This window comes from Oryctolagus cuniculus, chromosome 12, assembly GCF_964237555.1.
Source record: "Oryctolagus cuniculus chromosome 12, mOryCun1.1, whole genome shotgun sequence".
Taxonomy (NCBI): domain Eukaryota; kingdom Metazoa; phylum Chordata; class Mammalia; order Lagomorpha; family Leporidae; genus Oryctolagus; species Oryctolagus cuniculus.
In genome coordinates this window covers 74,722,145-74,749,179 of record NC_091443.1, presented here as the reverse complement: position 1 = coordinate 74,749,179, position 27,035 = coordinate 74,722,145, and the positions used below count along the sequence as shown (strand labels likewise).

General features: G+C 45.1%; 1 protein-coding gene and 1 long non-coding RNA gene across 4 annotated transcripts in view; one reads left to right on the top strand and one right to left on the bottom strand.

Moving 5' to 3' along the window:
* Nucleotides 1-27,035, bottom strand: part of MAPK6 (mitogen-activated protein kinase 6) — a 94,236-nt gene that overhangs the window by 19,335 nt on the left and 47,866 nt on the right. The window contains exon 1 of one of the 3 annotated variants that reach the window (XM_051821999.2): nt 19,467-19,661. The exons of 1 other annotated variant lie outside the window; for it this stretch is intronic. The gene's annotated coding sequence lies outside the window, so the exon portion shown is untranslated. Of the gene's footprint in view, nt 1-18,642; nt 19,022-19,466; nt 19,662-27,035 lie in introns of those variants that run through there. One more of the 3 variants, XM_002717751.5, reaches the window with a different exon arrangement.
* Nucleotides 19,778-23,239, top strand: LOC138844686 (uncharacterized). The gene is made up of 2 exons (XR_011380909.1): nt 19,778-21,299; nt 23,034-23,239. It is a non-coding gene; the product is annotated as an uncharacterized lncRNA (long non-coding RNA).

Here is a 27,035-nt window from a genome sequence, read left to right as displayed (position 1 = left end):
ATAATGAAAATGTTCATAATATGTGTATAGAGTTCTTTAGACTTTTTTTAGGCTAAAATATTAGCAACATTTCTCTAAAGGAACATATAAGCCCAAAATATCTTTGTTCATTATGGAACATTTTTATTTACTATGACTATCAGTACCCAGTGAATAAAAATTTAGCCACACAAGTAAGATGAATTCACAGACCATGCTCCTCAATTCATGAAAACATCAACTCGAACAACAAACACACCCACAAGAAGTGTGTAATGTCACTGATAGAAAAATCAAATTAGGGGCAGGCACAGTGATGTATCCGATAAAGCCTCAGCCTGCAGTGCCGGCATCCCATGTGGGTGCTGATTTGAATTGCTGATGCTCCACTTCTGATCCAGCTGTCTGCTATGACCTGGGAAAGCAGCAGCAGATGGCCCAAGTGCTTTGACCCTTGCACCCTTGTGGGAGACCTGGAAGAAGCTCCTGACTCCTATTCAGATCAGCCAGCTCTGGCCATTGCGGCCATTTGGGGAGTGAACCAGTGGATGGAAGCTCTCTCTCTCTCTCTCTCTCTGCCTCTCTCTCTGACTCTCTATAACTCTCTTTCAAATAAATAAAATAAATCTTTTTTAAAAAAATCAAATTAACTTGAGATAACATGGTTTGGAAAAACATTTCTAGAATATGTGAACATTATGTCTGAGGAAGATAGTGGAAAAACTAGAACTCTCATACAATACTGGTGGGATTTTAAATTAGTAAAATAACTTCAGCACTATCTAGCATAAATAGATAAATGGATAAATAAATACCATGCCCTATGACCTGGCCACTTTTCTTCAAGGTAAATTCCTAGAGAAATGCTTGAAAATAAATATACAGGCAGGCGCTGCGGCTCACTAGGCTAATCCTCCGCCTTGCGGCGCCGGCACACCAAGTTCTAGTCCCGGTTGGGGCGCTGGATTCTGTCCCGGTTACCCTCTTCCAGGCCAGCTCTCTGCTGTGGCCAGGGAGTGTAGTGGAGGATGGCCCAGGTGCTTGGGCCCTGCACCCCATGGGAGACCAGGATAAGTACCTGGCTCCTGCCATCGGATCAGCGTGGTGCGCCAGCCGCAGCACGCCAGCCGCGGCGGCCATTGGAGGGTGAACCAACGGCAAAGGAAGACCTTTCTGTCTCTCTCTCTCACTGTCCACTCTGCCTGTCAAAAAAAAACTTAAAAGAAAGTAAATATACAAATGCTTGGGGTTTTAGTTAATAGCAAAAAATTACAAACAACCTAAACTTCAAAAAAAAAATAGAGAATAAGTGAGTTAAGAATTTTACATTCATACAGGGGAATGCTATATAATAGTAAAAATGAGTAGATGGTTGACATTTCCAAAAACAAATTAAAATTAAACTGCATATAAAAACCATTTACAGGCTGGCGCCGCGGCTCACTAGGGTAATCCTCCGCCTTGCGGCGCCAGCACACCGGGTTCTAGTCCCAGTCAGGGTGCCGGATTCTGTCCCGGTTACCCTCTTCCAGGCCAGCTCTCTGCTGTGGCCTGGGAGTGCAGTGGAGGATGACCCAAGTGCTTGGGCCCTGCACCCCATGGGAGACCAGGATAAGTACCTGGCTCCTGCCATCGGATCAGCGCAGTGCGCCGGCCGCAGCGCGCCGGCCACGGCGGCCATTGGAGGGTGAACCAACGGCAAAGGAAGACCTTTCTCTCTGTCTCTCTCTCTCACTGTCCACTCTGCCTGTCGGAAAAAAAAAAAATTTACATCAGATCCAAAAACATGTAAATAATGCTATTTTATGGCTGCATACATACATAGCGAAAATATAAGAAACACCTGCAATTATGAAGGTCATTAATAGCAGAACTGCCTTGTTTTACTGTAATAGAAATAGTGTCTTCTGTTTGCAAGGTTTTGTCTACTTCTCAAAATGAGCCCCAAATAAAATACCTCAAAAAAATACTGTTATTTACCAGCCTATTTGTAGCAAAGCATTTAAGAGTTAAAATCTGTAAATAAACTTCTGAATTAAAAAATATTTATGATTTTTGGGGCTGGCATTGTGGAGTAGTAGCTGGAGCCACCACCTGTGATACCAGCATCCCATGTGGGTACCAGCTCCTGTCCCAGCTGCTCCACTTCCAATCCTGCAGGTGTTCATGGAAGGGCAGCAGAAGATAGCTCAAGTGCTTGGGCTCTGACACCCACATGGAAGACCCAGAGAAAACTCCTGGCTTCTAGCTTTGGACTGGTCCAGCTCCAGCCCTTACAGCCATTTGAGGGGTGGACCAGTGGATGGAATCTCTCTCTATATAAGTCTGCCTTTCAAATTAGTGAATATTTTTTAAAAATATGATTTTAAAGGGTTTTAATATATATCTTTCTCCCCTCCAAATATTCTTGTATTTGTGCACATCTTGATTCTTCTTGCTCTCTACCATACTCCCTAGGAGAACCAGTGCTTTTCAAAAGCTCTACTCTTTCTGAAATTTCACATTTCTAGTCTCCACCTGAAATAGTAATGTTTGTTCTCACCCACCTTTTTGCCTTAATATAGACAACTGCTTAAAGCTCATCAAACTTTAAAGTGCTGATATATGAACATTTGAAGTCATTTATACACACTTAAATAAGAACAGTTAAATCTCTAATTTCTCTTTTAAGCTTCTGGTTCACTAATAGAGCAATCTGGTCAAGTACAAACAATGCATCGTCAAAACTGACACCACTATTATCAGACAGACCAGCACTACAGCAGGAACAGCAATCGGATTAGAGAAAGCTGTGAAAATCAGAGGTCCTCGCTCAAGACCTCCATCTGTATCTGTGCCCTTTAAACCAAGAAGCATCACAATCCAGAAATAACTACAAGGACAAAACACCCTTTTCAGACACCTCAAAGACTGATCAGTAGACTGTGGAAAAAATATATTAGGAAGGCAGAGGCTTGTGCCTAGGTTAAGAACTGCAGAGTCGTCATTATGTACTCAAGATGAAGACTATGCAAAAGGCCAGTCTGGCATAGTCAGTCATCCCATTCTGAAGAAGGGGGTATAATTATCAATAAAACTGTAATTTCATCAGATGGTCAAAACTGTACCAACAAAAATCATACAGGGAGGGAATAAAGAACAGAATACTAGGGGCCAGCTCTGTAGTGTGGTGGGTAAAGCCGCCACCTGCCGTTCCGGCATCCCATATGGGCACAGATTCAAGTCCTGGTTGCTCCACTTCCAATCTAGCTCTCTGCTATGGTCTGGGAAAGCAGAAGATGGCCCAAGTGCTTTGGCCCCCGCACCCAGTTGGGAGATCCGGAGGAGGCTCCTGCCTCCAGGCTTCGGATTGGCACAGCTCTGGCCATTGTGGCCAATTGGGGAGTGAACCAGTGGATGGAGGACTCCCCCCACTCCCACTTCTGCCTTTCTGTAGCTCTGCCTCAAATAAATAAATCAATCTTTAAAAAAAAAATACAATTAACAACAGCACTGCATGCTTGGTGACTGCCCCACTGCCTATGAGCTGTATTCTTCAGATTCCTTCAGTATCCATTAGACCAAAGACTACCAGAGTGCTTTTTCAGCCAGGAGCTTGGAAAGTCAGTCCACCTTAACCAGTCCATTGTGGGTATTCTAAACCTCTGCATCACACGCTGCATCTAGTATTGCCAAGTCAATCGTGCTCCATTTAGCAGCTATTTGTAAAGTATCTGTTCTGTGACAGTCAAATATACAAGGCATGGGGGATAAAACAGTGAGTAAAAATAGACTTAGGCTCTGCTCTCATGGAGTTTACGTGTGACTAAAGACAAACAGAAAAAAAAAAAAAAAAGGAAGGTGGGAGTGCCAAGGGGACAACTGGTACCAAGGAATAGTACAGAACATTGTAAGAGCCCATCCACAGGGGGATTTGACCAAATCAGGGCAGTCAGAATGTGAGTCTCTGGCAGCCAGCCTTAAGAACGTCAGAGGACTCCTGTGGTCATTCTCAGCATTGAGCATCTAGAGCAAAAACAGTTCCTCCTTAGCACCTTGATCCTTATTACACCTATATCCCAGATTCTGATGTCCCTAACCACCTCCCATCTTTCACATCAGTCATGAACTCCCTATCTATCAAATGTACCTGATGAAGGTGTACAGGTACAGCTCAAGTGGACCAGCAAACTACTAGTCAGAGTAGCCTTGATCTACATCAGTGACCTGTTGAAACATCCTGTTATGATTTTCTCCACCAGCTTTCACACATGCTTTCATAAAAGCTAAGTTCAAGGTTTCTTTCTGCACATTCCACATACTTCAAATACATATCCACATACTCCAAATAAACACTATCCATCCCAATCTACCAGACTGCTGACTCTGTTGTGTGGAAGGAGACCACAAAGTCTGAATTAGCTATTTCAACTCTGTTCTGGTTTTTAACAATTTAGTCAACAAGACGAGGCACAGAGACTGTTTATAAGGACAAAGCTGGCTTTTGGCTATACTTTCAGACTTCTTTCAGTGACCCACCATAGCATGGAAGTAAAAGCTTTTTATACAGGTCAGGCTGGGTACCACCTGGCTGAATGCAGAAGGCAATTTCCTGAAACTGATGAGCAGAAGGTAATTTCCTGAAACTGATGAGCAACGTTGCCTTCTGCTTGCCGTCACCTGGTCTACCCACATGCCAAGATAAACACAGCAGTGCTGAGGTCACGCCTAAACGTATACAGCTACAGAACAGAAAAGACAGAGTAACTTCCCTGTATCCTATCTCCCCATCCCTACAGAAACTGGATTTCCTACCTCTGCTTTTCCAGGAACAACTTAGCCTTTGTCAAAAAGGAAGTCTGGGCCGGCGCCGCAGCTCACTAGGCTAATCCTCTGCCTGCGGCGCAGGCACACCGGGTTCTAGTAACGGTCGGGGCACCGGATTCTGCCCCAGTTGCTCCTCTTCCAGTCCAGCTCTCTGCTGTGGCCCGGGAGTGCAGTGGAGGATGGCCCGGGTCCTTGGGCCCTGCACCCACATGGGAGATCGGGGGAAGGCACCTGGCTCCTGGCTTCGGATCGGCGCAGCGCGGCAACCGTAGCGGCCACTTGGGGGGTGAACCAACGGAAAAAGGAAGACCTTTCTCTGTCTCTCTCTCTCACTGTCTAACTCTGCCTGTCAAAAAAAAATAAATAAAAATTATAAAATAAAAAAACAAAAAGGAAGTCTGGATGTGCAAAGTAATTTTGAGGTGAGGACCCAACACACAAAGCTTACTTTTCTGGTTTTCTCTTCCACCTTCCATTTTGCTGCTCCATACTCACGGACAGCACCAGCCCTCCTCCCTCGTCGAAGGCTTCTGCCCATGTTGCTCTTCTCCAGAGTCAAGTGAGTAATCTGAGTTAACTAGAATCCAGCTAGCCTCACGTCTCCTCAGCCAAAGGGAAAGGTTGAGCTCTACTTACATGTACCTATCTTCTAACCCTGGCTCAGAGAGAGGTTGTTACAGCAAATTTGTTTTCCCTAAGATCATGTCTCGGGCTCTCATCTAGGCTACTAAGTTTCTAGGTCAGAGAAGGCCAAGGGTTACATCTTAGCTGCTTCCTCATATGCATTCTTGGCAAAGTCCTTGAGTATCCTAATGCTGGATGACCCTAGGAGCAGAGAGCCCTTTCAAGATTAGGACCTCACAGGGGCCAGCAGTGTAAACTAGCAGCAGCCAATAATCTTAGGAATCTATGGACAAAGAGGGACCTAAAAATTAAAATATCAAGCCCTAACACAGTATCAGTAACTAAGAAAAACTTTCAAAGCAGCATTTTGTGCTGCTCACCATATCTGTTGTTGCTATTTACTCTAAAATATCCACATGAGAACATCAAAACTTCACAGATCACATAAACTAGTCAACGAATCTGAAGAGATCCATGTAATCCTAACAGTTTATGATCTATAAAAGCAGAGAATAATACATCTTTCATTCCACTGGTTTTGTTCCCAAGCACTTAAGGTGGGTGGTATGCCCAGATTGGGAGAGACACAACTGAAACTGCAGTATATTAAACGTCAAATACAATTCTTTTGACAAATGTATAATTATAAGATTATCAAATATAATAGCCCTTCATCTTCTCTCCTATCTTTCTACTGCCCAAACCTTCATACTGAGACTGCGTATCTAACGATAAGGAAACACTGGAGCAAACACAGGAGCAGGAGTTTACTTCTAAGAACATTTTATTGGTGAAAGCAGGTGACATGATCACAGCTCTACCCAAGGGCATGGGGAGATGCAATCCCAACATGGACCCAGAAGCAGAAGAACCAAGAGGTTTTCAACAGCTTTGACAGAAACAGATTCAGCTGGGGGGCCAGTACCATGGCTCACTTGGTTAATCCTCCCCGCCTTGTGGCGCCGACATCCCATATGGGTGCCGGGTTCTAGCCCCAGTTGCTCCTCTTCCAGTCCAGCTCTCTGCTGTGGCCCAGGAAGGTAGTGGAGGATGGCCCAAGTGCTTGAGCCCCTGCACCCACAGGGGAAACCAGGAGGAGGCACCTGGCTCCTGGCTTCGGATCGGCGCAGCACCGGCCATGGCGGCCATTTGGGGAATGAACCAACTAGAGGAAGACCTTTCTCTCTGTCTCTCTCACTGTCTATAACTCTGTCAAATAAATTAAAAATGAACAACTTGATCTCAGAGGAAAGCGCACTGCTGGCACACGGGAGTGCACTAGGAGGGCCTCCTTGTCCACTAACATTTCCCCTTCCTCCTCCCTTCCCTCGTCTTTTGCCATCCTTCCTCAATCTAATCTAATCCTGCAAAGCCTCTACTCTTGCATGTTCTAGGGCAACACTGTCTAGTTTTTAGTAGCTGTTATAAAACAGATTTAGGACTAAGCTTTACTGATATTTCCAAGCAATGCCTGGTAATTAGTAGACATAAAAAAAAAAAAAAAAAAAGCCAAAAAAACACACACCAAAACCAGTACGGAATGAATTAATGTAAATAGCATGTTCTACTTGATGGCAGGAAGTTCTAGAAGGTAAGCCCCATTGTCAGGTTTCTCAGAATCTGACCTCCCACTGGGGAACATCAGTGCGGATTCCTAGACATGGTACTTTCCTTTCCAGGCACTCCACCAGGAGTCTCACCCCATGAAAAACACATAGGTCTGCCAACAACATGAAGAAGCACAGTTGGTTTCCACCCACTCAGACTAAAGAAACAAAAACACTCCAGCTTTGTTACAGCTCCTGTTTTATTTATTGTGGTAGTGGGAAAGGACTGTGCCACTGAAATAGAGTCCTATATAATAAATTCAGTTTAAAAAACAGAAGTCCTACCAGCCCATGTAATACTGAAACCAAAGCAGGTATCACGAAGATCCTAAACCTTGACACCAGTCTGATTTTAATATCAATCAGTCCAGCCTGGCAGTGTCTATGGGATCTAGCACAGCTTTCCAGACTATAGTTCAAAGGCAACTGTGGCTGGGATTTTAAACACTTATTTATTTACTTATGTATTTATTTTATTTTACTCATTTGAGACAGGAAGGTCCTAACTGCTGGTTTGCTCCCTAAGAGTTCACAACAGCCAAAGGGGATTTGAGGGAGCATTTCTAATCTTCAGAGATTTTTAAGGCAGATATTCCTCCTAAGGCTAAGCCTTAGGAATCTCTCTCTCTCTCCTTTTCTCTCTGCCTTTCTCTCTCTCTCCTCCCCCCCCCCCCCCCTTTAACTCTGCCTTCAAGAATTAAGGCAAAAACACAGACAAGGGAAACTTGGGGTGGAAGCAGAATGCAAAAATTCCCAGTAGTTCAAATAGTAGGCAGCTAGGCTGAGAGAGCTCCAAGCTTCAGAAACTGATGGGGCAGAAGTCCAAGAAGAGACACTAGACAAGAACTTTCTAAACCTGAACACTAGACAAGAACTTTCTAAACCTGATAACAAGAGACACAACTGACAGAAGCACAAGTTCAATGAACCCCAAGCAAGATAAATACAAACAAACCCATACTTAGGCACATCATAACCCATATCAAACTGTTAAAAATAAGGAACAACTCTTAAAGCAACCAGGGAAAAGAGACAAAGAACTGGGGAATAGTCAGAATGATGGCTGATTTATCACAAGAAACAATGGAAACCAGAAAATAATAAAGTATTTTTCAGACATCAAATGAAAAATATTATCAGGGTAATACTCTTCAAAAATGAAGATGAAATACAGATATTTTCAAACAGATAAGAGAAAAAAATCTCCACCAAAGCTTCACTACAAAAAAATGTGAAAAGAAGTTTAAACTGAACCAAAATGACACCCAGATCTACAGAAAGGTACAAGTCCAGAAAGTGTAATAACTTTAAAAAATATAAAAAGCCTTTAGAATAATCTACTCATTTGTTTAAATATCTTTCAATGACTGTAATTTACCAATTGTAAAGCAAAAATAATATATTGTGGGGTCTATATATATTGCATGTAGAAGTAAAATAGAAGAGCACAAAGTGCTACAATGAAGTAAACAATCAGGAAATGTCAAGGTCTACATTATTTGTGAACTGGCTTATATAATATTGTTAGGGCAAGTGTTGTGGGAATCCCAACTAGAATCTTAACCACTAGGCTAATCCCCTTGCCCTACAATGCAATTTTTAAACATAGTTTTTCCTTTAGAACTTTCAAGAAATCAAAGGGGATTTGAAAATTTGAAATTTTATAGAATGTGCAAAATTTCCTGAGCACTTAAGCATGTGCCATGTACTGTTTGATGTTACAGGGAAGAAAAAGACAGTCAAGATTCTTCTGCTCCCAAAGAGCTCGCATTCTAGTGAGGAAAGACCAACATAAAAGTAAACCACATCCAACTTCAAACTTGACCAAATGCTATGATTTGGGCACCTAGAAATGGCCTTCTGAGTTGCTGAAACCAAATGCCAAGACAGTACTAGCACTGCTAAGAGATGTGAGAAGAACAACCCAAAGCAAACAGCAAGTAAGAGAGTACTTCAAAAAATTATGTGCAAAAATGGGATTATAAGAGGTTTATTTTGCAGCAAAGAAATTTTGAAATCCATGAGGCTTTTTCATAATATCCTACAACAACCTAAGGCAGCATAAAACTTTGCATTTTGGAGGGAAAGATGTCAATACAGCTTCAAGATGAAGAGCAAAGGGAGTAGGAACTGAGGAGGACATGAGATTGGATAGGCAGATAGGGCTGGATAAGGCAAGATTCTGAATTTTGTAACTAAGAGCAGAAGAAAATGACTAAGGGTTTTAAGCAGGCAATTGACATGATCTCATTTCCATTTTAAAATGAGGATTCTGGTTACTGGGAGCAGAAGGGACCAAGGAAGGTAGCTGAGCTAAAGCAAAGACCTATTAGGTTAAAAATTATTTCAAGTGGGGGCTGGTGCTGTGGTTCAGTAGGCTAAGCCTCTGCCTGTGGCGCCAACATCCTATGTGGGTGCCAGTTTGTGTCCAGGCTGATTCTCTTCCAATCAAGCTCACTGCTCATGGCCTGGGAAAGCAGTGAATATGGTCCAAGTGCTTGGGTTCCTGCACCCTCGTGGGAGACCCGGATGAAGCTTCTATCTCCTGGCTTCAGACCAGCCCAGATCCAGCCGTTGTGGCCATTAGGTGAGTGAATCAGCAGATGGAAGGCCTTTCTCTCTGTCTCTCCCTCTCTAACTCTATCTTTCAAATAAATAAAATATTTTTAAAAAATTATTTTAAGTGCTGGCATTTTGGCATAGTAGGTTATACTGCCACTTGTGCCACCAGCATCCTGTATCAAAGTGCTGGTTTAAGTTTCTGCTTCTGATCCAGTGTCCTGCCAATGCACCTGAGAAAGCAGCTGAAAATCAACCAAGTATTTGGGTCCTTGCCAGCCATGTGGGAGATCGGATGGAGTTCTTGGCTCCTCGATTTGGCCTGGCTCAGCCCTCGCTACTGTGACCACTTGGGGAGTGAACCAATAAACAGATGGAAGATTTCTCTTCTGTTCTGCCTTTCAAATAAATCAATCTAGTTTTCTTAAAAATAAATAAATAAAGGCTATTTCAGTAAGCCAGATGACATGATGGTGACTGAGACTAGGGTGACAGAAATGAAGATGGAACATAAATCATTGAACAGATCATTAAAAATGCATATTAAAAATATTCAATAACACTCTGGAGACCAAAAAAACCTTATGAGAATAAGGAAAAAGACAGGATTCAAAGGAAAGTTGTAGATGTCATTTAACTGAGACAGGGAAGGCTTAGAGAAGAAAAATACCCAAGAAAGATTTCTATTTTGTACATGTTAGGTCTACTTAGATAACAAGAGGTCAGAAATTGTCAGTCAGGTTGGATATTATGTCTGCAACTCAGGTGAGAAGCCTAAACCAGAAATATAAATTTGGGAATCATCCATAAATAGATGATATTTAAAACAATGAAGAGTGAGACCACTAGGAAAAGAATTTAGAAAAACAAAGAGGCAGGGCAGAGGAGCCCAAGACTAAACGCTGGGATGTGCTCCTGCTCACAAAGAGGGTAGCTGAAAAAGCATGGCAAACACAAAAGGAAGAGAAAAACAAGAATATGTGCCTATCAGCAGAGGGAAGCAGGTGCACAGGCAGAATACAGTGATCAACCACATTCAAGGTAGCTCTAAGATCCTGTTAGAAGGATTTGGTAAATGGAAGCAACCAGCAACTGAACAAGAGTTTGAGAGAAGAGATGTTGAAGAAAGCCAGTCTGGAGCACGTTTAAGAGCAAAAGGAAGTAGAGAGACAAAGAGGGGGAGAATGTGAAACAGGTGAGGCCTACCCCTAAGGAAGAAAGCCTCACTAGAGAGGTGCTGTCCAAGCCTACTTTCTGTGATGACACAGATGTTCCGTTTCTATCTGCACTGCCCAATATGGAAGCTATTAGCCACATTTGGCTACTGAACTGAAATACAGTGCTGAATTTTTAAGTTAATTTTTATTTATTTGAAAGGCAGGGCTACAGAAAGAGAAAAAGATGTCTTCTACCCTCTGGTTCATTCCCCAAATGCTTGCAAGCCACAGCTGAGTCAGGCTGAAGCCAGGATCCGGAATTCCATCCAGGTCTCCCACATAGTTGGCAGTGAATTAAGTTCACATCTGCTGCCTCCCTCGGTATGTATTAACAGGAAACCAGAATGGAAGCAGAGGAGAGCCTGGATCCCAAGAATTCCACCATCGGATGCTGGTATCTAGCTTAACCTACTACTTCAACACCCACCCCTAATTTTTATTTAAATTCATATGTAGCTAATGGCTACTGCACTGGACAGTACAGCACTAGAGCACATCAGATACTAATATGACCCCAAAGAAAAGTAAAAATTCACAATGCAAGCAAGAAAACGATCCTTAAGAGGAGAAGGAATCCAGAGCACAAATGGAAGAATCTACAGGGGCTACAACATGAATGAAGTAAGGCACGAAATGAACAGCTGGTAGACACCAACACTTAAAATGAGAATATGTAGTAACTGTGGTTGGAATCTCAGCAAAAGACTAATTTTCAGAAGTTATAAAAACCAAGCAGAGAAGCAGACATGCTAATGCAGACCCAGGGAGGCAATGGTGATAAATCAAGTAAATGGGTAGTCCCACCATTCACATGGAAGATTTGGATTGCTTTCCTGGCTACTTGTTCCAGACCTGGACATTGCGGGCATTTAAGGGGTGAACCAGCAGATGGGAATACTCTCTTCTTCTCTAATAAATACGTAAAAAACTTAAAGTAAATAAATAAGAGACAGTCATTCCTTTTGTTCCTTTGGAGCACAATGCGGTTAAAAAAAAAAAAAAAGCAGGGAGGTTGGGAATGATGCTCACATATTTACTGATTATCTACTATGTGTCAGGCATATTTTAAGTGACAAATTACTTCGGTTACTCCTAACCACAATCTTGTAAGTTTCATTTTCCAAAGAAGAGCACTAATGTGCCAAAGTGTAAAGTAACTTGATAAAATTACACATATAGTAAATGCCAGAATTTAGATACAGGTCAGTCTGACTCTAAATTAGAATTTTCCCACTGTAATAAGGTGGAAGGTTAAGAACCCGCAGCTTCTGTACCTAGAAATAAGAAATAGTAGATCAATCTGGCAGCTATCAACAAGTACCCACAAACCTGGAGGTACTAGGACAAACACAAAACTATTCTCTCAATACTACCCACAACGGCCACTTTAAAAATATTTATTTATTTGAGAGGCAGAGAGACATCTACTAGTTCACTCCTTAATGCCCACAACAGCCAGGATGGGCCAGGAACTCAATACAATCTTCCACATAATGGGACCCAATGACTTGAGCTTCACCTGCTACCTCCTTCCTGTGGTCTGCATTAGCACAAAGCTTGAGTCAGCAGCTGGAGCAAGGGATAAAACTCAGGCATTCTTGGGGCCGGCGCTGTGGCGTAGGGAGTAAAGCTGCCGTCTGCAGTGCCAGCAACCCATATGGGCACCAGTTCAAAGTCCCAGCAGATCCACTTCCGATTCAGCTCTCTGCTGTGGTCTGGGAAAGCAGTGGAAGATGGCCCGAGTCCTTGGGCCCCTGCAACCACGTGGGAAACCCAGAAGCTCCTGGCTTCTGATTTCAGAGCGGCCCAGCTCCAGCCATTGCAGCCATCTAGGGAATGAACCAGTGGATGGAAGACCTCTCTGTCTCTTTCTCTCTATATATAACTTTACCTCTCAAATAAATAAATCTTAAAAAAAAAAAAAAAAAGTTCAAGCATTCCAACGTGGGGCATTAGTATCTTAATCAGAATATTACTCACTTGGCTAAACACCCACTCCAACACCCATTTTTTGTATTTTTTTTAATAAAAGTGAAAATACCTTTATGGAGAAAAACAGGAGGAAATATGCATTCTTACAACTCGGCTTAGGTGTTTTATTGACCACAGAAGTATCAATGCGAACAATCAGTCCTACTTCATAATATTAAAATATTATCTGGGCATACTGGAAAAAAGCACAAAAAAAAATCTACCACCTCTCCATTTGTCCATGAAGAGAGGAAAATTATTAAACTGAGTCTAACTAGGTATTATACTGCAGTTCAGAATATTTCACATTAACTGCAGGCAAAAATCATCTAGATCTGTGCTGATCAACATGGCAGCCACAAACTACCTACAGCTATTTAAATATAGATCCAATTAAAAAGTCAATTCCCCAGGTGCACTAGTCATCTAGTGCACAAGTTCTCGAGGCTAGTGGCTACCTAGCTGGACAAGACAGTATAGGACATTTCTATCACCACAGAAAGTTCTACCAGACACTGACTAAATCCTAACATCCACTTGACTTCTTTCAGGAGGGCTAGTGCAAAGAGCCAATCAGAAGACCTGGGTTCTTCCAGCGGGTCACTAACCAGCTGGGCAACCATGCATGCCCTGTTCAGAAGCACCTGCTGACTTACAGTGCATTTTAATCACTGGAAACTCGTTAAATGGAGAACCTAGCGCAGTCAGCCTGAGAGAAGTTTACAATTCTGTGCTTCTAACAAGTTCCAAAGTGATGCCAGCACAGCCGACCCAGGAATCACACTCTCAGTACCAAGGTCTTAGATCTCTGCAGGCCTCACTTTCTCGGCTGTCAAATGATGTACCTGGGGCAACCTAATGTCCATAATCCTTTCAAAAACTAACATTTTATAGTCCCACAGCTATACAAAATTAAAAGCATATAGGTTTCCACTCTCTGCAGAGGCAAACTTTCCCGAAGTAAATGCTAGGATTCTAACAGACAATTTTTGTGGAAACAAAAAAAGATACTAAATCTAAATGAAAAAAAAAATGTGATTTACTATATAAACATTAAGCTCTGTGCAACGTTTTAGAACCTGATTATTAAGCACTCCATATGGAAGACAAACGTTGCAAAAGCTATCAGATCGCCACTGTGGTGCAATGGGTAGAATCACCGCCGGTGACACAGGCATCCAACATGGGCGCTGAATGGAGTCCCAGCTGCTCCACTTCCCACCCAGCTCCCTGCTAATGGCCTGGGAAAGCAGTGGAAGATGGCCGAAGTGTCTGGGAAACTGGGATGAAGCTCCTGACTTTGGCCTGGCCCACCACTGGTTGCTGCGTGCATCTGAATAACGAACCAGCAGATGGAAGATTTCTCTCTCCCTCTCTCTTTCAAATAAATAAATCTTTAAAAAAAATTAAAGGGGCCAGCAGTATGGAGCAACAGGTTAAACCACTGTCTGCAGTGCTGGCATCCCATACAGGTGTCAGTTGGAATCCCAGCTGCTCCACTTCTGATCCAGTTCTCTGCTAATGCACCTGGGAAAGCAACAGAAAATGGTTCAAGCACTTGTGTCCAACCTATGGAGACCTGGAGGAAGCGTCTGGCTTTGGCCTGGCACAACCCAGGTTGTTTCAGGTATTTGGGGAGTGAACCAGCGGATGGAAGAGCTCTCTGTCTCTACCACTCTGTAATTCTGCCTTTCAAATAAATCTTTTTTTTTTTAATTTTTTAAAATACAATTTTATCAGAGAAGCAAATTATCTTTTCTAAGTATGCAGTTCATAGAGGGGAAAAAAAACCAATGCTGGACTCAGCCCACACCACTGTTACTGTGAAAGCATCAGCTCCACACGAAAGCAACTCCTTGGAAAAAGCCATTTACAATAACATTGTTGTGGCTGTTTTTGTGAAGCCTCAGAGCTCTGAGCACTAAAACTGACCAAAATCCCCACGCCATGGACAGGCTGGAGTGTCACGCAACAGCCCACCCAACAAACTGAAGGAGCTCACAGAGGGCAGCCAACAACATCACGGGGAATTTCTTTCCAAGGCACCTTCGTTCCATTTAACAGGGGCCCTAGAATAACTCAAGGTTCAATAGGGAAGGCAAACAAGGAACTGCACAGCCATGGGGAGAAGGCGCACCATAATACCACCAAAGAAAAGCAAAAGGCTAAGATACCAGTCTGTTTTTACCTTATGGATTATGCATGACAGCTGATTACCTACATTCTAAAAAATAAAACACCACTGGGATTACAGTCAACCTCTGAGTATGATGCTCTGAAAATCTTCAATACACATATTCCCATCCCCTCACAAGCGGAGAGACAGATTCCCCACCTGCTGGTTCACTCCCCAAATGCCCTTAATGACCAAGAATGGGCTGAAACTGGGAGCCTGGAACTCAATCCAGGTCGCCCACACAAGTGGCAGAGACCCAATCACCTGAGCCAGGACCTGCTGCCCCCAGGGACTGCACTGGCAGAAAGCTGGAAACCAGAGCTGGAGCCGAGAACTAAACCTGATACAGGACGCAGACACCCAACAGGCATCTCAGCTGCCCCATACTTCCATTTTTAACTCTTTTAGAATCTTATTAAAATCCTTCTATAAAAATCACAGTGCTCTTCCAAAATATCTCCAAAGATTTAATTCACATTTACACACTTTACTGCCCACAAAACTCAAATAAATTACTCTGAGAAAATAAACAGTAAATATAGAAAGACTAGGGGAGATGAGTTGGATACATTTTCTTTCCTTCTCACTTCTAAAACAAATTACCAGGACAGGCGCTGTGGCACAGTGGGTTAAGCCAAAGGTTGGGAAGCCCACATCCCATATTGAAGTGCCTGGGACCCAGTCCTGCCTCTACTTCCCATCCAGCTTCCTGCTAATGCGCCCTGGGAGCCAGCAGATGTTGACTCAAGTACTTGTGTCCCTGACATCCATCTGGCAGACCAGAAAAGAGTGCCCGGCTCCTGGCTTTGGCTACTGGGGGTAAATGGGAGTGAACCAGCAGATGGAAATCAACCTCTCTCTCTGCCTTTCAAGTAAACAAACATTTTTAAGCCAATTTTTTAAAAACCCTGCCATTCTCGGGGCCAGCATTGTGGCAGAGTGGGTAAAGCTGCTGCCTGAAATGCCAGCATCCCATACGGGCAACAGGTCAGGTCCCAGATGCTCCACTTCCAATCCAGCTCCCTGCTAATGTGCCTGGGAAAGCATCAAAGGCTAGCCAAATATTTGAGCCCTTGCACCCACATGGGAGACCTGGAAGAAGTTCCTGGCTTTGGACCAGCCTAGCTCTGGCTGTTGCAGCCATTTGGGAAATGAACCAGTGGATGGAAAATCTCTCTGCTCTGCTCTCTGCCTCTCAAACAGTGGATTAGAATACCTTTTTCTTTTTCTGCTTTTTTTTTTTTATAAGACTTATCTATTTATTTGAGAGGCAAAGTTACAGAGAGGTCTTCCATCCACTGGTTCACTCCCCAGATGGCCGCAACAGCCAGAGCAGGGACAATCCGAAGCCAGGAGCCACGAGCTTCCTCCAGATCTCCCATGTGGGTACAGGGCACCAAGCAGCTGAGCTATCTTCTACTGCTTTCCCAGGCAACAGCAGAGAGCTGGACGGGAAGAGGAACAGCCAGGACTCGAACCAGTGCCCATATGGGATGCTGATGCCGCAAGCAGAGGCTTACCCTCCTATGCCACAGCACCAGCCCCAATAAATATTTTAAAAAAGGAGTGGGCACTGTGGCATAGTGGGTAAAGCTGCCGCCTGCAGTGCCAGCATCCCACAGGGCACCAGTTTGAGCCCCTGATGCTCCACTTCCGATCCAGCTCTCTGCTGTGACCTGGGAAAGCAGTGGAAGATGGCCCAAGTCCTTGGGCCCCTGCACACGCATGGGAGACCTGGAAAAATCTCCTGGCTCTTGGCTTCAGCCACTGGGGAGTGAACCAGTGAATGGAAGATCTCTCTCTCTCTCTCTGCCTCTCTGTAACTCTTTCAAATAATATAAATTTTTTAAAAATATTTTTAAAAAACACTCTGCCATTCTCAACCCCTTTTTTCTCTTCAATCTTAAGACAACCAGCTAAACGTTAGCTGTTTTAGAATTAATCAAAATATTTTATCAAGTTTCAATTAAGCCCTAAAGTTAGAACTGTACATTCAGCTTATTTAAAAAAAAAAAAAAAACTTATGAAAAATAATGCAACAATGCCTATTTGAAGTTGTCCTTATTAAAACAGAAAATTCATAGAGATCACCAAAAAGCACTATGAATGAATGATGTTTTTGCAATTCCATGACAGGGAAATATATCTGATTGAATATGAAAACTGTTAGCATATTTACAACACTTATTTAAACCAATAATTTCTAGATATTATAAAGATAGCTTTTACATAACTAGTTAAAACATAAGGTCAACCTCTACCCACACCATAAAGTACTATCAGTCCTTTATAAATAACCTGTAACAAATCTCTCTCCAAAGTAGCCAAAGAACTGCCAGTATCAAACATTTAATTTCATCAGCTAATCAGCAATTGATTTTTACCTTGCCTGTCAACAAATGTTACACAATTCAACCTGTAGGTTAAGATACCCTTTTTAAAAGCAATTTAAGTAGCCATTACTTTTTCAGAGAGACTGTTGTTCCTCATCAGGGAAGAAAGGAGAATCATAATTCAGACAGAAACATTTTGGCCTATCATTAAAAAAAAAAAAAAAAAAAGTAAAAAAAAGAGCCACGTAGCAGTCGTGGGCAGAATGAGTCACCATCCAACTCAAAACTCGCAGCACTTTAAGCTTCCTCCTACCCGACCCCATCCCCTTCAACAACCCCTCCAAAAACGCACCCTGAGTCAGCAAACCTTACTACTTCGTCAGTTCTGAATTTTCCGGAGGCTAGTGAGCTTAGGTGAAACCCCACAACACTTTTAGTGCAAATGCTTGTCTTTAGACATGTGCTTTCTCTACTGCAAAACTGACTGATCTACAAAGTGATCTTCTCCAGATTGTTTTTTAACAACAGAAAGTAGCCAAAGACTACCTTTTATCCTCTTGTGCAAATAAGTGCACTCCAAAACAGACCCATTAAGTTTAAAACAATTCTCCATTTTCCAAAATTACTGTTGCTGTTTTTCCCCCTCACCAGTAACACCTCGATGATAAAATACGTCCTGCTCAAATCTGGCATAATTCCTAGACGACTTCAATTAGAACAAGTGCACTTAGGACACCAAGGAGCAACTTCACAAGTTTCATAAGGCAATTATTATTAAATGATGTAACGTACACGTGAAAGGACTTTACACTCCTCAGCACTTCATAAACAAGTCTGAACAACTACTAGCCAAAAAAATCCAACGTTTCTTCCACCCAATTCAAAATTATTTTTTCAAACATTAAAATCTGACCGCTCTAAAAAGAAAGCCTTGAAGGCCAGGCTCTATTCGCAGCCTTGCATTCCACCACTCACCTCACTCTTTCCATCCCAGAGTCCCAACGTTAGAAAGAGCCTATGGCCAACCAAAACTTTAACAAAAATAAAACAAGCTGGAAGGCCCAACCTGTTTGCTCTTCACGTACGGCCTCCTCCTGCTGCCCCCTACGCCCCGACAAATCAACTGTAACTGTTTAAAAAAGAAGAATACTGAGACTGACTTAAAGGCGCTTGGAGCACCGAACGTGAATTTTGCTGCTTAACCCAGCAGCTTTCTAATTCCACCTCACCAGTTCCTTCACTGGCCTTTTTTCCCTACAAGCGCTACGCAAAAGGAAAATAAAAGAGGAAAGGAACCAAAACGCTGGCCCCTGACACCTGAACCGGCGGGGAGTCCCACGCTAGCCGAGGACAAAAGGTGGCCAACGCACCTGCACTTTTCAACCCAGCTCACACGTCAGACTGAAATGCGCTGCCAAGCGGGGGCTGCCAGGCTGCCGTCGGGGGACTTCCGCAGACCACCGCGGCAGGTCCCGGGAGCAGCCGGGGCTGCGGGGGCACCGGTTCCTGGCACTCCAAACTTGGGCGGACTTCGGGGCTCCGGGACGAGCCCGGAGAGCGGCGCGCGCGCTGCGCACTCTGCCGAGTCCACAGGAGACTTTGCCCAGCCGGCCGGAGTCAGCTGAGGCCGAGTCACCGGGGTGGGAAGGGGGAGGAGACGCGGAGCGTTCCGAAAGGCGGCGTGCCAGGAAGGCGAGACTCCGCGCCACCGCGCGCTGCCCGGGCCGCCCCGCCCGGCCGCCGCCCCGCGCCCGCCGGCCCTGCCGGGCTTCGAACCCGCCGAGCCGGGCGCAGGCGGCGGGGCCGCGGCCGGTCAGCGGGACCCGGGCCCGGGGAGGCGCGGCGCGGCCGGGGCGCCCGGCGAGGGGCGTGCCGGGTGGGAGGGGCGCGCCGGCCGCTCCGCTGGCCCCACGCGGGGAGACCCCGGCCCGCCGCCCGCCGGCCCACGCGGGGACGCGCCGGCCAGGCCCGAGCGGGTGGGCAGGGGGCGGGCGGGAGACGGAACAAAAGCGCCTTTGTTGAACTGCGGCCGCCGGAGGGTCACGCACAATGGAGGAGGGAGCCGGCTCCGCCGGCTCCGCCGCCGCCGCCGCCGCCGCCGCCGCCGCCGGGCCCGCCGCAGCGCCCTCCCGAGTCGCCCCGCCGACGCGCCCCGCACACGTACACGTACACACACACACAAACACACACTCACGGGACTTCTCCGACTCATCGAGGGAGTGCGGGGCTCGCGGACAGCCCCCAGTGTCGGCTCAGGTCTCCGGCTGTGCTGGCGGCAGCGGCGTCTCGGAGGCTCTCGCTTTGCCGCAGTCGCCGCCATGTAACCCCGACCCGCGAGAGAGGGCGAGGGAGCGGGGGCGGAGCCTCGCGGGGCCACGCCCCCGCCACGTCACAGGCTCACTCCACGGGTTCCCCCGCCCCCGCTCGGCCCCCGGCGCTTGCACGCGCCGGAATTTCCAACGCCCGTGACTGGGTTCCGCGCGCCGCGGGGGCGGCGGGAGAGGCACGCGGGCTCGTCAGCCGCTTCGCGGGCTGCGCTCGTGGGCCGGCGGGGAGGATGGTCGGGGCCCTGGCTGCTCCACCACCTGTCCCCGCACCCGGGCACCGAGTGATCGAACTCTCTGAGAGGGTTTTTTACTGAGCACCTACTACGTGCAAGGCCCAGGGCAATGCGAGAGAAACAGGCCTCCGTCCCTGCTCCCTGAATGGGCTGGGAGCGGGAAGACTGCAGATCCAGGTGGACCGGCTGGAGGCAAACGCCGAGTGGGAAGGAGGTCGTCAGTCTGCCTGCGGGCACGGAGGAAGGCATCTCTGAGAGGTCGCCGTGGGTGGCCTCTGCTGGATCCAGAAGGTGCTGAGATAAACAGACGAGGGGTGGAGGGGGTGGGTGTTCCAGCGTGTGGGCCGGGACCGAGGCTGGAGAGGACCTGGCTGGTTGCAGGGGCTGGGACGAGGCCAGTGCCGCTCAGTTGGGGAAGGGGGTGGCCGGGGGGATGTAGAGGAAAGGGGAGACTGGTGCCTTCTTGGGCCCAGCGCGTGACTAAGCGAGCTTATTTTGCTCGTCATGGCTTTTGGAGTCCAAGGCACCTTTCCAGTGCTTGTGTGAAATCGAAGTGGTATTTTATGAAGCTGGAGTCGCAGGCCAACCGCTTTTTTTCAGTGACTTAATCACCACCCCAAAGAGAACCAGACCCACAACAGCCCCTTATCCATGAGACACATCTTAAAGAGTGAGGCAAAAACCACTACAAAGATTGCGTGGTGACTTGAAATTAAGTGCTTGGGGTGAGCTTGAATGTCCTATTTTTCTATTTAAAACACTGAGACCATGGGGCCAGCAGGTTAACGCCCTGGCCTGAAGTGCCGGCATCCCATATGGACGCTGGCTCTAGTCCCGGCTGCTCCTCTTCTGATCCAGCTCTCTGCTATGGCCTGGGAAAGAAGTGGAAGATGGCCCAAGTCCTTGGGCCCCTGCACCCGCGTAAAAGACCTGCAAGAAGCTCCTAGCTCCTAGCTTCGGATGGGCACCGCTGCGTCCGTTGCAGCCATCTGGGGAGTGAACCATCAGATGGAAGACCTCTCTCTCTGCCTCTCCTCTCTCTGTGTAACTCTGACTTTCAAATACATTAAAAAAAAAAAAAAAAAAAAAAAAAAAAAAAAACCACTGAGCCCTGATTACCAGGTGAGAATACCCGGAGAGGAGGCTTGTTTCACCTGCAAGGTTTCCAGCTTGTGGGTGCAGTCCACCTGCCACAAGAGTTCCTTGCAACCCCTGCTCTGAGCTCCCCTCCCACTCCTGGAACCTCTCACCTGTCCCTCCCATCAATGTTGGCTCTCCTGGAGGAGCAGAGTGAGTAAGTTCTGTGCCTTCCTTCAAGACACTAAACAATGAAAGGTTAACTACACTTCTATGTAAAGACCAACGTGTTGATCATGCAAAGCCGAGGTTACGGTACAGCAATGAAGGAAGATCACTAAGTTGACAGTTGTAAAAGCATCTCAAGGAGCCTACACTGCCGATAGCGAGGTAAGCCGCTGTCTCTGCAACACCAGCACCCCATATGGGCTCCTGTTTGAGTCCTGGCTGCTCCACTTCCAATCCAGCATTCCTGCTAACGCACCTGGGAAAGCAGCAGAGGATGGCCCAAGTGCTTTGGCCCCTGCCCCCACGTGAGAGACCCAAAAAAGCTCCTTGCTCCTGGCTTCAGACCACCATTTGGGGAGAGAACCAGCAGATGAAAGATTATTCTCCCTTGTGCCTCTGCCTCTCTCTTTCTATAACTCCACCTTTCAAATAAATAAATTAAAAAAAAAAAAAACTCAAAAGAGGGAGGTCAGGGATGGGATCAGCCTAAGATCTGGTGGGTCAGATTTAAGACAAGTCTTTCAGTGAGGGGCCCCTATTGCGATAGAGTCTGTGATATAATCAATAATTTAGGATAGGTGGACAGAGGAAGAGGAGGGAGAATTTTAAAGCAAGCCTACAACAGTGAACTCAGGGGCTAGAGCTGTGGTACAGTGAGTAAAACCATCTCCTGCAGTGCCAGCATCCCAAATGGGCGCCGATTTGAGTCCCAGCTGCTCCACTTCCAATCCAGCTCTCTTCTAATGTGCTTGGGAAAGCAGCGAGGATGGCCTGGGTCCTTGGGCCCCTGTACTTATGTGGGAGACCTGGAAGAAGCTCCGGAGAGGGAGAACCTGGTTTCAGCCCAGCTCCTGCTGTTGCAGCCATTGGGGGGGTGAACCAGCAGATGGAAAGTCTCTCTCTCTGCCTCTGCTCTCTGCCTCTAACTTTGCTTTTCAAATAAATAAGTCTTAAAAAAAAAAAAAAGTAAACTCAGCTAAGCCCAATAATCTAAGTGTGTGGGGGGGGGAGGGTGGCCTGTTGGCCCTGATAAAGTCTGGAAGTACTATCCTGATAAATGGATTTTGTGGAAGTTCTTGAAACTGCAGTAATTTGCAACTTCATCTTCTTGGGCATGAATTTCTTAGAATTGAAGGCATGTTCATACACACAGTTGAACTGTAAAATCATGTTACTGTAGTCAGTTCTTAATCCTATTGTGTGGCTGTAAATAGTTGCAGTTCTCAGTAGTTTTTCAAACTGCAAGTTACAACCCATTAGTGAGTATGAGTAATGAAATCATTTTAGTGGATTATCATCTGCATTTTTTCGTAATGAAGCAGAGCAAAAAATTGAATAAAACAGCATTTCTCATAATAAAGGGTAAACATTGTTTTGTGAAACTTCTGTTTTGGCTATGTACCATATTTCAGAAAACATGTCATCAATTATGACTTTTTTTTATGAACTATTAAGAAAGTGAAACCCTATCAAAATATGGGGACAGGAATTTGGCACAGTGAGTAAGATGCCACTTGGGATGCCTGAATCCCCTATCAAAGTGGCTGGGTTCAAGTCCCAGTTCTTCTGACTCTACATCCTGCAAATGAGCAGGTGATGGCTCAAGTACTTGGTCTCTGCCCCTTAGGTGGGAGACCTGGATTGAATTTCCAACTCCTGGCTCCAGCCTGGCCTGGCCTGGGCTGATTTGGACTTTTGAGAAATGATCCAGCAGATGCAAGATCTGTCTCTGTTTCTCTCTCTGTGATGATCTGCCTTTCAAATAAATATAAATAAATGTTTAAAATGGTATTGGTGGGGCCGACACTGTGGTGTAGTGGGTAAAGCTGCCACTTGCAGTGCTGGCATCCCATAGGGGCACCAGTTCAAGTCCTGGCTTCTCCACTTCCGTTCCAGCTCTCTGCTATGGCTTGGGAAAGCAGTAGAAGATGGCCCAAGTCCTTGGGCCCCTGCATCCGCGTGGGAGACACTGAAGAAGCTCCTGGCTCCTGGCTTTGGACTGGCCTGGCTCTGGCTATTGCAGTCATTTAGGGAGTGAACCAGCAGATGAAGACTCTCTATAACTCTGCCTTTCAAATAAAAATAAATAAATCTTAAAAATATACTGGTATATCCTGATTTCAGAGATGTTAACATGGAGAAAGCGTTTCTTAAAATTGATGAAATATTAGATGTATATAAATGGGACTCTTGAATCACAGTATATTGCTCATTATTGCCATGAATTATGTTATTGCTAAACAAGCTTGAAGCCACCTTTCTAGCAGCAGAATGCAAGAGAGAAAAGATAAGTACACCAGAAGTATGAGTGCTTCCTGGTCAGAGAGATGCAAATTATCTGCTCTCATTGGATTATAATGGAAAAAACAAGTGATAAGGACTAGGACTTCAGGAAAGTTTTGACTGGAGCTGGCTTGATTCCATCAGCCAGTATCAGGGCAAAGACATTCCCAGATCAAAGAACACAATATACAAAGGCATGAGCATGCAGGATTACTTTGGAAAATGGGAGAAGTCTGACATGCCTGGGGGAATGAAGACAAGCTGGCAATAGACTGAGAAGGCTTTGATTGCAATGCCCAAAACTTGGATTTTATGCTAAACGCAATAGCAGAGGAATTTAGGCGATAGGTCTAGTATTTCAGAACAATAACTCTGGCCTTAATGGGATGGTAAATTAGATGAGCAAGAGTTTGGAGACCAAGACAGTAAGAGAATCCATTGTTTTTTCTACCTTATTCTTGTAATGTTAATTCTGATCTTTAAGGAACCACCTGTTCCTTTGTAAGTCAAAACTTTTCTGTCACACATGACAGAAGACCCAAGCCAAATTCTAGGTTAGGTATGAGAGACAGGACAGATTCAGATCATTGTCACATTTCTAATGGCAGAGGAAGGATGGCAATACAAGAGCGATTCTGAAAGCAAATAAAATGGAGTTGGTGAGAGGTAAGTCCTGGATTGCTCTCACTTCTTTGAGTTTAAATTTCCTCTTTAGGCTACTTGCTTTATCTTTTTTCCAGTTAGATTTCCCTATGATTATACACTGGAAAACACTGTGATTTTTCTTCAAAATGGAGGCAAATAGATTTTAGCAATACAGACTAGTAAACTTGATGCCAATCCCTAGCCAATTTCTAGTATAAGTCATTGAACACAGTGTGTTGAGGGGAAATGCAACAGGTCATCATGATTTATTTTCAAGTCATTACAGAGAACTACCACTTTCTTTCTTGATGGGGTTATTACATTATCAGACCAGCATGTTGGTCAGGCAGATAAGACACCTCTCTGGATAAGAGGGAGGGATATGGGTTTAGACTTGCAGGGAAAGATTCTTACAGAGTGCTGATTAATGGCATGATACTAATCTTGAGTGAATACTCAAGAAAAACAATGCTTACATATATTTTCTCTCTTTGTCCAGTCCTGAGTAATATTTTTTATCAAGGCTTTGAGTCAAGATACCTATTAAGTTTGAGGAGGATACAAAACTTAAAGAGATCAGAGCATGACAGATGCCAGAATGATTATTTAAAATAATTTCCATGGGTTGTAATGACAGTTTAAAAAGGTAACAATAAATGATTGCAATAAACATAAGTACACTCTATCTTTGTTCAGAAAAGTCCTTAGAAAAGGGGTAGGATTCAGATGACTTGGCTTGACCTAAGAATGTGACACTAAGTTATGGATACTTCATTCAGTGTGAGCAGCCAGCAAGAAAATCAACCAAATGTAATAAATTGTGTTCAAAGAAAACAGTGTCTCGGGGCTGACATTGTGGCACAGCAGGTTAAACCACCACCTGCAACATCAGCATCCCATATGGGCACCAGTACAAGTCCCAGTTGCTCCACTTCTGATCCAGCTCCCTGCTAATGCACCTGGGAAAGCAACAGAGGATGGCCCAAGTGCTTGGACCCCTGCACCCATGTGAGAGACCTGGATGAAGCTCCTGGCACAGCCCTGGCCTTCGTGTCCATTTGTGGAGTGAACCAGCAGATAAAAGATCTGTGTCTTTCTCTCTGTCTCCCCCTCTCTGTAACTTTGCCTTTCAAATCAATAAATAAATCTTTTTTTTTTTTAAAGTGTCCAAGTCATGGTGGGGCACCAAACTTGTCAGCTCAGAATTTCTGAACCTATGTGTTCAAATATAGATTGCACATAATGGGCTGGCGCTGTGGTGCAGTGGGTTAACACCCTGCCCTGAAGCACCGGCATCCCATATGGGTGCCAGTTCTAGTCCCAGCTGCTCCTCTTCTGATCCAGCTCTCTGCTGTGGCCTGGGATAGCAGTAGAAGATGGCCCAAGTCCTTGGGCCCCTGCACCCACGTAAGAGACCTGGAAGAAGCTCCTGGCTCCTGGCTTTGGATTGGCGCAGCTCCAGCCGTTGCGGCCATCTGGGGAGTGAACCATCGGATGGAAGACCTCTCTCTCTGCCGCTCCTCTCTCTAACTCTGACTTTCAAATAAATAAATAAATAAATCTTTTAAAAATATATATAGATTGCACATAAAAAGAGCTACCACACACAACAAACTTGAGTTCTTAAGGAGCAACCTCTCAGAAGAAAAAGATGGGGGAATTGGGTCTGCTTAACCTGCAGAAGCAAGATTTGCTAAAGGGCTGTTGTGCAGAAGAGCTGGTTTGCTACAGGTTCCTCCAGAGTTCAGCTCTAAGACCATCAGGAGGAAGATTTGGGCTCAGCATAGGAGAGGACTGTTTTGGACATTGGAACTGAGCCATGGTGGACAGGACTTCCTGCTGAAGTGAGCTCTGCATCAGTGGAAGCATTCAATCAGAAAACAATGACCACCTGTCAAGGATGCTATTAAAGGAATTGGGGGGCTGGCAGGGAGGTGATAATATACAAGGTCACCAACCTGAGGCTTCTATGTCTGTTGTACCTGAATTTAAAATGAGTGTTCTCCTCTGCCTCTTTGCCTTTCAAATAAAATGAAAATAAGTACAAATTACAAAATGACTACTCTCCTAGACATGATTTCTAGAATTACATACTGTAATTTGCTTTAGCTTTCCACTACAGAAATGCATTAGCAAGTACAGTTGATTCTCACAGTGGATTCTCATTTTCTCTGTAGTGATGTTCTATATTATGTGAACACAGAATTAGTGAAGGCTGAACCACTGCTCCTAGAAGAAGAAATAGTGTTAGCTTCCTGCAAACCTCTGCCCACTTTGTGGACAACTAGTTATTATGAACCTTATTTTATGTATGTATCTGTTTAAAGACAGCTTATTTAATATTTATTGATTCTGTGACACTGAACTAAGCCCTGTAACTCATGCCTGAACAAAGCTTAGGTAACACATATTTTCTCCATAAGACACATCACAGGCTGGCGCCGCGGCTCAATAGGCTAATCCTCCACCTTGCGGCGCCACCACACCGGGTTCTAGTCCCGGTCAGGGAGCCAGATTCTGTCCTGGTTGCCTCTCTTCCAGGCCAGCTCTCTGCTATGGCCCGGGAGTGCAGTGGAAGATGGCCCAAGTGCTTGGGCCCTGCACCCATGGGAGACCAGGAGAAGCACCTGGCTCCTGGCTTCGGATCAGCACAATGCGCTGGCCACAGCGGCCACTGGAGGGTGAACCAACGGCAAAAGGAAGACCTTTCCCTCTGTCTCTCTCTCTCACTGTCCACTGTGCCTGTCAAAAAAAAAAAAAAAAAAAAAAAAAAAAAAAGACACATCACAGTCTTCTGGTGTGTGGGAATACTATACAATATTAATCTTGGGGGCTACTGTAAACATCAAAAATCACCAATAAAAGGCAAAATGTGAAAAATGGGGCACTAATATGGAAAGGACATTCATGTACAATATAAGAATTGAAATGAGATGCTCGTGGGGCTAAGATTGTGGATTATGTGGGTTC